Consider the following 9,639-nt stretch of genomic DNA (forward strand, 5'->3'; position numbering starts at 1 on the left):
TCTGCTTCAACCATTGGCATGCCTCCTTATCATACTCACTAAACTCCTTCATTAAATGCTCAAACTCAGGAATAGTGGTTGTTGATGCACACCTCCATAAATGGTCTATGTACTCAAATTGCCCCCACTTCTTTCTCATATTGTCATGAATATGTCTAATACAATACCTATGCTCAGCATTAGGAAACAATTGATCAACTACAATTTGTAATCCTTACATGACTCAACAGACAATAATTAGAATTAATTTCTTGGTAAAAAAACACAATCTATATGATCAATTGATGAACTGTAAATTACCTTTTGTCTGTCACTTATGAAAGTATAGTTTGAGTTGCTCCCAAGCTCCAAGTCATCCCCAAGGTTTTCTAAAAACCACTTCCAGCTAGTTGTGTTTTCAAACTCAACAATTGCAAAGGCCAAGGGATAAATTCCATTGATGGAATCTAGACGAACTGCTGTAAGAACCTGACCAGGGAATGGGCCATTCATGAAGGCACCATCCAAACCTACTAAGTCTCTAAGACATGCCTTGAAACCTTTTTTCAGTGGACCCAGGCATACATAAATCCTTCTAAACTGCCTTGTTGGGGATGTAGGGTTGCCATTAGGACACACATCTATTTTGACTGTTGTGTATGGGTTTATAGCTTGAAGTTCAAGAGCATAGTCCCTCCACAATTCAAACTGTTTGTAACGACCCAAAAATCACGACTAAAAATTTCTTTGAATACATTACTAAAATCATATTTATATAAATTGCATCATAAGTCATAACATAATTTTTCGAGTATTAATTCAAAACATAATCTCATTATCAGAGTCAAACATTCCCAGGCTAACTGACTATGGTGTGTGCACTGCAATCTTCCCGAGCTCCTCTTTTGAAAACTGAGTACCTGAAACCAAAACTGAAAACCGTAAGCACGAAGCTTAGTGATCTCCCCCAATCTACCACATACCATACAATAACATATAAAGCACATACTGGGCCTTACCCACTGCATCGGACCGAGGTCCAGACTAACTGGGGCCTTGCCCCCTGCATCGGACCGAAGTCTGGAAACTGACTGGGACCTTGTCCCCTACATCCGACCAAAGTCCGGACTAACTGGGGCCTTGCCCCTGCATCGGACCGAAGTCCGGAAACTGACTGGGACCTTGTCCCCTGCATCGGACCGAAGTCCGAACTAACTGGGGCCTTGCCCCCTGCATCGGACCGAAGTCCGGAACTAACTGAACATAACATAACATAAGCATATCAACTAGCATGAACACACATATACTGCATACTGCATCGAGCCGTAGCCCGGAACACATAACACATAAATCCTGTTTGAGCCACGAAGGCATCAAACATACTAACTACTGCATCGGATCAAAATCCGGAAACTACTCCTAGCTAAACGGGTCGGCATTGTGGCCTTAGAACCGTTCCTACTGGAAGAAAACTCACCTGAACTGCTGAGCTTCGTCGATATTCCTCTGGCTGCTAATCGACAATCCCCTGAGCCGCTGCTCCTCCAGCTCTCCGAGCTACCAATATCAATATGACACTTAGTCTGGCAGTCCTCTAAAAGTCAACTAAGTCAACTCTGGTCAAAGTCAACCTTCCAGGTCAACCCTACTCGCCGAGTCCACCTACTGACTCGCCGAGTTCATATGCTTAAGGTCCTTTTATTCGCGACTCGACTCGCCGAGTCAGTCCATGACTCACCGAGTCCAACGATTTTCGAGTCCTGTCCTGTCCAACTCGCTGAGTCTCCACCCGACTCACTGATTCGAGTCTCAACTTGAAGGGTTTGGGGTTTCGCGACCTGACTCGCCGAGTCCACGAATAGACTCGCCGAGCCTAAGGCAATCTTCAACCAACTCGTCGAGTTGTTCTTCCAACTCGCCGAGTTCATGCCCAACTTCATCCGACTCGACGAGTTGTTCATCCCACTCGTCGAGTTCCTTCTCATCTTCATGCTACTCGCCGAGTCCGCTCGAAGGACTCGCCGAGTCCATTCAGATCTACATACATGCAGAGGACTTTTGAGTCATGCATGGACTCCAAACTGTAGATCCACTCTTCTAAAGTCTATTCCTTATGTAAAGTGGCAAACTTTATGTGTAGCTAAGGAGATCTAGGCTCAAAACACTATAAACTAGGGTTTAAGACAAAAGGGCTTAACAATCAACCCAAAGACTGATGCTTTATGATTCTCTAGGCCAAGATACACTTAGATCTGAAGTAGCAACTTCAGATCTGGGCTTCTAACTCGAAATGGTTCTTAAACTTGCCCTAAAAGCCCCAAAACCCATGATAAAGGTTGATCTATATGCAAAAGAGGGAAGGTAGCGACTCATTACCTTCAAATGTTCTGGAAGACCTCACAAACTCTGGATCTACTGCCAATCCTTGAATCCCCAATGGGTGTCTTCTTCCTTCTTCCTTCAAATCACCCAAAATGGCAAGAAAGCTTGAATGAGCAACAATGGAGGCTTAGGGTTTCTGGTTCTGGACTATAGGGGCCGCAAATGAGTTTTAGGGAAGAGAATAAGATGCTTAAATAGGGTACCAAGTCCCGAAATTAGGGTTTCCCAACCCAGACCAGACTCGCCGAGTCCACTTGCCGACTCGCCGAGTCGGTCACTTACTTTACACCCGGATCCCGCTCCGACTCGCCGAGTTCCTCCCTGGACTCGACGAGTCAACCCTCTTTAACTTAGGGTTTTTCCTTTCCTTTCTTTACCTTTCTGATTTCGGGTGTTACAACTCTCCCCCACTTAAACTAAACTTCGTCCTCGAAGTTCTCTATGATCAACTGACCTGCAATCCGCCTCAACACCCTGCCTGGTGACTTTAACCCTTTTGTCCATCACTCCAACCACTCACAGTGATGGTCACTACTATTGGTACATACTGAATTCTTCTCTTTTCCATAATTTCCTTAACGCTACTTCCTCCGACTGAAAATTCTGATACCCCTCATCCGCCTACCGGATGCACTGAGACCAACCTGGTCCAACTAATCTGCCGATATCTGAGTTACCGGACTCCCACCTGTCCCTACACCCCATCGCAACCTACTAGTTGCTTCCAACAACTTCTGAAGATACTTCAATTATATATAACTGTTCTATCCACTCTGCCGCTCATACTGAAACGATGCTGCTGGAACCAGCTTGCTTATCTCCCATCTGATTACTCAACTCCTACTAACTCGAGCCTTCCATTCTGAAAGAAAAGCTACCTGCCTAGCTATCCTTATAGATCACTTATACTTGGCAGAAGGCTCAACTGATCCTGCTGAGAGGGACTTGTCATTTCCAAATCAACCAACTATACCGTCAGCACTTGCATTCCAACACACATACTAATATTGACCATCACACTGCAACTATCCGAAACACTGAACTGCCTGCAACACTGAACTGCCTGAAACACTGAACTGCCTGAAACACTGAACTGCCTGAAACAATGAACTGACTGAAACACTGAACTGCCTGAAACACTGAACTGCCTGAAACACTGAACTGACTGAAACACTGAACTGCCATATGGCTGCTTCCCAACACACATACTAATATTGACCATCACACTATCTCGAGACCTTCCTGAATATCTCGAGACCTTCCTGGTCTCCAATCATTCGTCGGTTATTTGCAACACTGAGTTCCAACTCCTTAATTAGTCGCTCCCACAACTTCTGAATGAAATCTTTATCTGGAACTAGTTTCCACTAGTTTTCCTGTCACTGCGGCCCTAACAACCTTCCCGATCCAACCGATCGGGTCCATACGTCGAACCCTGACATCATCAGATCCAAGACTAAAAATGATGGCTCCCAGACTAGCGGTAGCCCTTAACATACCCGAACCCCAACAATCCACTGCTACTCTGATCTCATAACTGAGGTGACGATCTACTGACAAATCGCCGACTTAACCATAACTGAACCATTTGGGAAATCCAAATCTAACCCGTAGATTCCCATATCTTCACTGCTGCACCCGAACTGGTGGGTACTACTATTTCCCCCGCGTCCAATAACACGCTCATGCTATCTACTAACTGGACGAGTGCTAGGACTACTTCCACAGACTTACAACACTCTACTACTATCTGACTGCTAGTGAATGCTACGGCTACCCCCGCAGACTTACAACACTCTACTACTATCTAACTGCTAGTGAATGCTACGGCTACCCCCACAGACCTACAACACTCTACTACTATCTAACTGCTAGTGAATGCTACGGCTACCCCCGCAGACTTACAACACTATACTACTATCTAACTGCTAGTGAATGTTACGGCTACCCCCACAGACTTACAACACTCTACTACTATCTAACTGCTAGTGAATGCTACGGCTACCCCCGCAGACTTACAACACTCTACTACTATCCCGAGGACATCCTGACTATCCCTAGTCCTGCTAGTGATTCCTCATCCTGATTTCTCAAAACCAGCCCTTAGACATCGAATGCTACATCAACCTTGACATCTTATATCCTTGATACACTTCGCGTTTCGTCAAGGAAGTCTTCGGCTTGGTTCCCAAACCAACCGTCTACTAATCCGGATACAAGAAGCTATTGTTGGGATGTTTCCAAACTCCCAACTCCTGAATCTACACAACTCTGCATGCTGACTCTGTCACTGGCTACTAATACGAAAGCATCTCTTGCTAACCGTTCTCAGGATCCTCATTCTGACTCACTTGAGCCCTACAGGTGGCCCTCAAATCCTGGATTCCCAACCAGCTTCTAACCACCTCGATTCCATGAACTAACTGTTGGGAAGGTCCTCAAACTCCCAATTCTGAACTCCTCAATCCATCAATCACTGTGCTACTATCTTTTCTTCTCAGAGGCCGCGCACTCATTCTGAGTTAACGTGGCTCTTATCCTTGTATACTCGGAGGGTTCTCCCCCACTTGGATTCGGCTAACTCCTTAATGCTCACTGGTCGAAAGGATTCCCAACCTTCCTTCCATTAAAAGGGCGATATGATGTCCGCCAACGTTTACCCCTGCCAGCGCTCCAACTAACTCTTACCAGATTCGCACCCTTCTTGCTATCTAACTGAGCACCCTTCGATCCTTAGTTGTATTTGCTTTAGGGACTACATCCCGAGAACCTGCGTTTGGGGTGCACATCCCCAACCCACTTCCTTACTGACCGCTAGCTACTCCACTAAAAACTCTGGATTATCACTACTGAGAATATAACTGATCATTACCCGACTAACGCATTCCGCAAGTAGTAAGGCACTACTGAATCTTACACATACATGTTACAGTCACCGCATCTGAAGTAACCTGATCTAGAGGGAACGACCTCTAATTCACCATTCTAATCCCATGGTATGTAGATTCCATAAAACTCCGTCACAAGCAGGTAATATAATACCCAACACATATGCTTATTGACATCAATGCAACAACATAACAATAATATCATGAATAATATTTGACAGGGAGGTGAAAGATACATACCTCCATCACTCAACGTTGCTCGAATGCTTGCTGAAATCAACCGGAAAAACTCGGCTCCGAGCCGTGGGCGCCCTTGCCCGGCCTCGGCAACCACTGGCGGTACTTGAAGTCCCAAGGGCAGGAGCTGGCACCTGCCCTGCTGTATACAAACTCGGACAGTGGGCCTTCTTGTGGCCCCTCTGACTGCAATGGAAACATATCGGATCAAGTCCATGGGCGATGGTAACAATACAATCCCTGCTAAAATGGCCAATCTGGCCGCACTTGAAACATCCGGCATCGCCACCACTTCTACGCCTGCACGCACCTAGGTGCGTCCTACCACACTTCCTGCATCGACTGCAGCTCTGATAGTCCCTTGTCCTCAAATCCGACCCCTTGGGCCTCTTACCCGAACCTGTGTCTACCTGAGTCTCATCCGTTTTCCTCTTCCTTTCCAATTCCCTGCCCGTCTCTCGCTCCTGCGTTACCTTGTCGACACCGCCCGTCGACTGAACAACAACTGTCTGATCCTGGAGCTTCGCAATCAACCTATCAGTGATCCTCACAACCATGTCGGGCAGATCCTCGCAAATGGCTCGCGTAACCTCCTCAACTATCCAATCATGCAAAGGTCTCTCTTGGAGACAGGGTGCCCCACTCACTCCTGTCCCCTGGTGGCAAAAACTAGAAATGGGATCTCCTTTCCTGATGGATCCCTGAACTCCATAAGAATCGGGGTCTAGACGAGCCCCAATCTGTCCTGAAACTATCCCGGCCTTAAAGGCCTCAAGATGACTGTCCATGAGCTCCACAATGGCCTCTCTAACCGAACTGAAAATCACTGGAGTCTGATCAATGATGTTGCGCATGATCTCTGCGGAAATGAAATCCCTCATCTGATCATCAAGCTGCCCAGCTCTAGAGCCTGAGCCAGATCCCTCCCCGACACCTGAACTGCCAACTGATATCTCGCGCAACGTCACCATGCTGAAAATATAATACTTCCTTATCAATATACACACCGTTGGTGAGGGATTTCTCACATACTCTACTAGTTCCCTGGTTTTGCCTTGGCCCCTCTTGAATCGAGTACGGATCCTCTGCTTTCAGTAGTATGGGCCCATACTACCTTCCACATCTATCCGTACTTTCCTCAAGAGTTACCTCAACTCGACCAAGTCCTCTTTTCTCTACTTCTGATCTCTACTACTCTCATCCTAGGCTTGCCCTAGGGAACCTCTGACTCTACCCAAACAGTCCTCAGCTGTTGAAGGCCTCCTTGTAATGCCAATTAGCCACCACCTGAATACCATCACATGTGACGAGGCTCAGATAATCCTTCGAGTAAAAGACTCGTCCCTACAATGGTTGGACTCAGACAAGAGCTGCGCAATAGGGCCAAATCCATCACTCTGAGATTATTCAACCCTGCTCACATGCGACGTGACGTATTCACCTAATGGCTAACTCCCATCGTTCAGAGTCCCACAAAGCACAAAGCAAGTAGCATTCGGACACAGGAAACTACTCAAGCAAATCTATTCTCATAACGAGAAACTGTACTAGCATACAATGCTAAGCTCATACTATCAGGCATAACCTACACAAGCTATCCTACTACTGTCTACTCAATACTAGCATGAAATTCTTATCAAGCCGAAACATATAAAGCAGGCACATAAGGCATCATCCTAGATCCTTAGTCCTATTCTAGCATGCTGTTCTACTGAAACTGAAACTGATAATCATAACATAAACTTGTATAGGTAATTTGGGAATACTTACTTGAGCTCGGCTGATTGCATGCACCACACCCTTTTCTCTTACCAAAACTCCTTTCTTTCTGAATTCTTTTGCTTTACTAAAACTGTTTTCTTTCTCAAAACTCTTTTTACAAAACTGTCTTTTCCCTTTGAAAACCTTTATACCAATCCCTTAGTTTGAGTTCAGACATGCCCGAGGGTATGTCCGAATCCCTCAAACCAAGGCTCTGATACCAACTTGTAACGACCCAAAAATCACGACTAAAAATTTCTTTAAAAACACTACTAAAATCATATTTATAAAAATTGCATCATAAGTCATAACATAATTTTTCGAGTATTAATTCAAAACATAATCTCATTATCAGAGTCAAACATTCCCAGGCTAACTGACTATGGTGTGTGCACTGCAATCTTCCCGAGCTCCTCTTTTGAAAACTGAGTACCTGAAACCAAAACTGAAAACCGTAAGCACGAAGCTTAGTGATCTCCCCCAATCTACCACATACCATACAATAACATATAAAGCACATACTGGGCCTTACCCACTGCATCGGACCGAGGTCCAGACTAACTGGGGCCTTGCCCCCTGCATCGGACCGAAGTCTGGAAACTGACTGGGACCTTGTCCCCTACATCCGACCAAAGTCCGGACTAACTGGGGCCTTGCCCCTGCATCGGACCGAAGTCCGGAACTAACTGAACATAACATAACATAAGCATATCAACTAGCATGAACACACATATACTGCATACTGCATCGGGCCGTAGCCCGGAACACATAACACATAAATCCTGTCTGAGCCACGAAGGCATCAAACATACTAACTACTGCATCGGATCAAAATCCAGAAACTACTGCTAGCTAAACGGGCCGTCATTGTGGCCTTAGAACCGTTCCTACTGGAAGAAAACTCACATGAACTGCTGAGCTCCGTCGATATTCCCCTGGCTGCTAATCGACAATCCCCTGAGCCGCTGCTCCTCCAGCTCTCCGAGCTACCAATATCAATATGACACTTAGTCTGGCAGTCCTCTAAAAGTCAACTAAGTCAACTCTGGTCAAAGTCAACCTTCCAGGTCAACCCTACTCGCCGAGTCCACCTACTGACTCGCCGAGTTCATATGCTCAGGGTCCTTCTATTCGCGAATCGACTCGCCGAGTCAGTCCATGACTCGCCGAGTCCAACGATTTCCGAGTCCTGTCCTGTCCAACTCGCTGAGTCTCCACCCGACTCACTGATTCGAGTCTCAACTCGAAGGGTTTGGGGTTTCGCAACCTGAGTCGCCGAGTCCACGAATAGACTCACCGAGCCCAAGGCAATCTTCAACCAACTCGTCGAGTTGTTCTTCCAACTCGCCGAGTTCATGCCCAACTTCATCCGACTCGACAAGTTGTTCATCCCACTCGTCGAGTTCCTCCTCATCTTCATGCTACTCGCCGAGTCCGCTCGAAGGACTCGCCGAGTCCATTCAGATCTACATACATGCAGAGGATTTTTGAGTCATGCATGGACTCCAAACTGTAGATCCACTCTTCTAAAGTCTATTCCTTACGTAAAGTGGCAAACTTTACGTGTAGCTACGGAGATCTAGGCTCAAAACACTATAAAATAGGGTTTAAGACAAAGGGGCTTAACAATCAACCCAAAGACTGATGCTTTATGATTCTATAGGCCAGGATACACTTAGATCTGAAGTAGCAACTTCAGATCTGGGCTTCTAACTCGAAATGGTTCTTAAACTTGCCCTAAAAGCCTCAAAACCCATGATAAAGGTTGATCTATATGCAAAAGAGGGAAGGTAGCGACTCATTACCTTCAAATGTTCTGGAAGACCTCACAAACTCTGGATCTACTGCCAATCCTTGAATCCCCAATGGGTGTCTTCTTCCTTCTTCCTTCAAATCACCCAAAATGGCAAGAAAGCTTGAATGAGCAACAATGGAGGCTTAGGGTTTCTGGTTTTGGACTATAAGGGCCGCAAATGAGCCCTAGGGAAGAGAATAAGATGCTTAAATAGGGTACCAAGTCCCGAAATTAGGGTTTCCCAACCCATACCAGACTCGCAGAGTCCACTTGCCGACTCGCCGAGTCGGTCACTTACTTTACACCCAGATCCCGCTCCGACTCGCCGAGTTCCTCCCTGGACTCGACGTGTCAACCCTCTTTAACTTAGGGTTTTTCCTTTCCTTTCTTGACCTTTTTGATTTCGGGTGTTACACTGTTTTGTGTAGTCCCCAGTTACATGCTTTCTTGCCATATCTTTTGCCCTAAACACCTTATCCATCGAAATACCCACCTCGTAGGTCTTTTGAAAGTGATCTTGTATGGTGTGACATCATACCAACTGTGACATCCCCAAATTTCACAGCCAGAAAAGACCGATTTGTTTATGCTTTGTTT

This window comes from Lactuca sativa, chromosome 1, assembly GCF_002870075.4.
Source record: "Lactuca sativa cultivar Salinas chromosome 1, Lsat_Salinas_v11, whole genome shotgun sequence".
NCBI classification, from domain to species: Eukaryota; Viridiplantae; Streptophyta; class Magnoliopsida; order Asterales; family Asteraceae; genus Lactuca; species Lactuca sativa.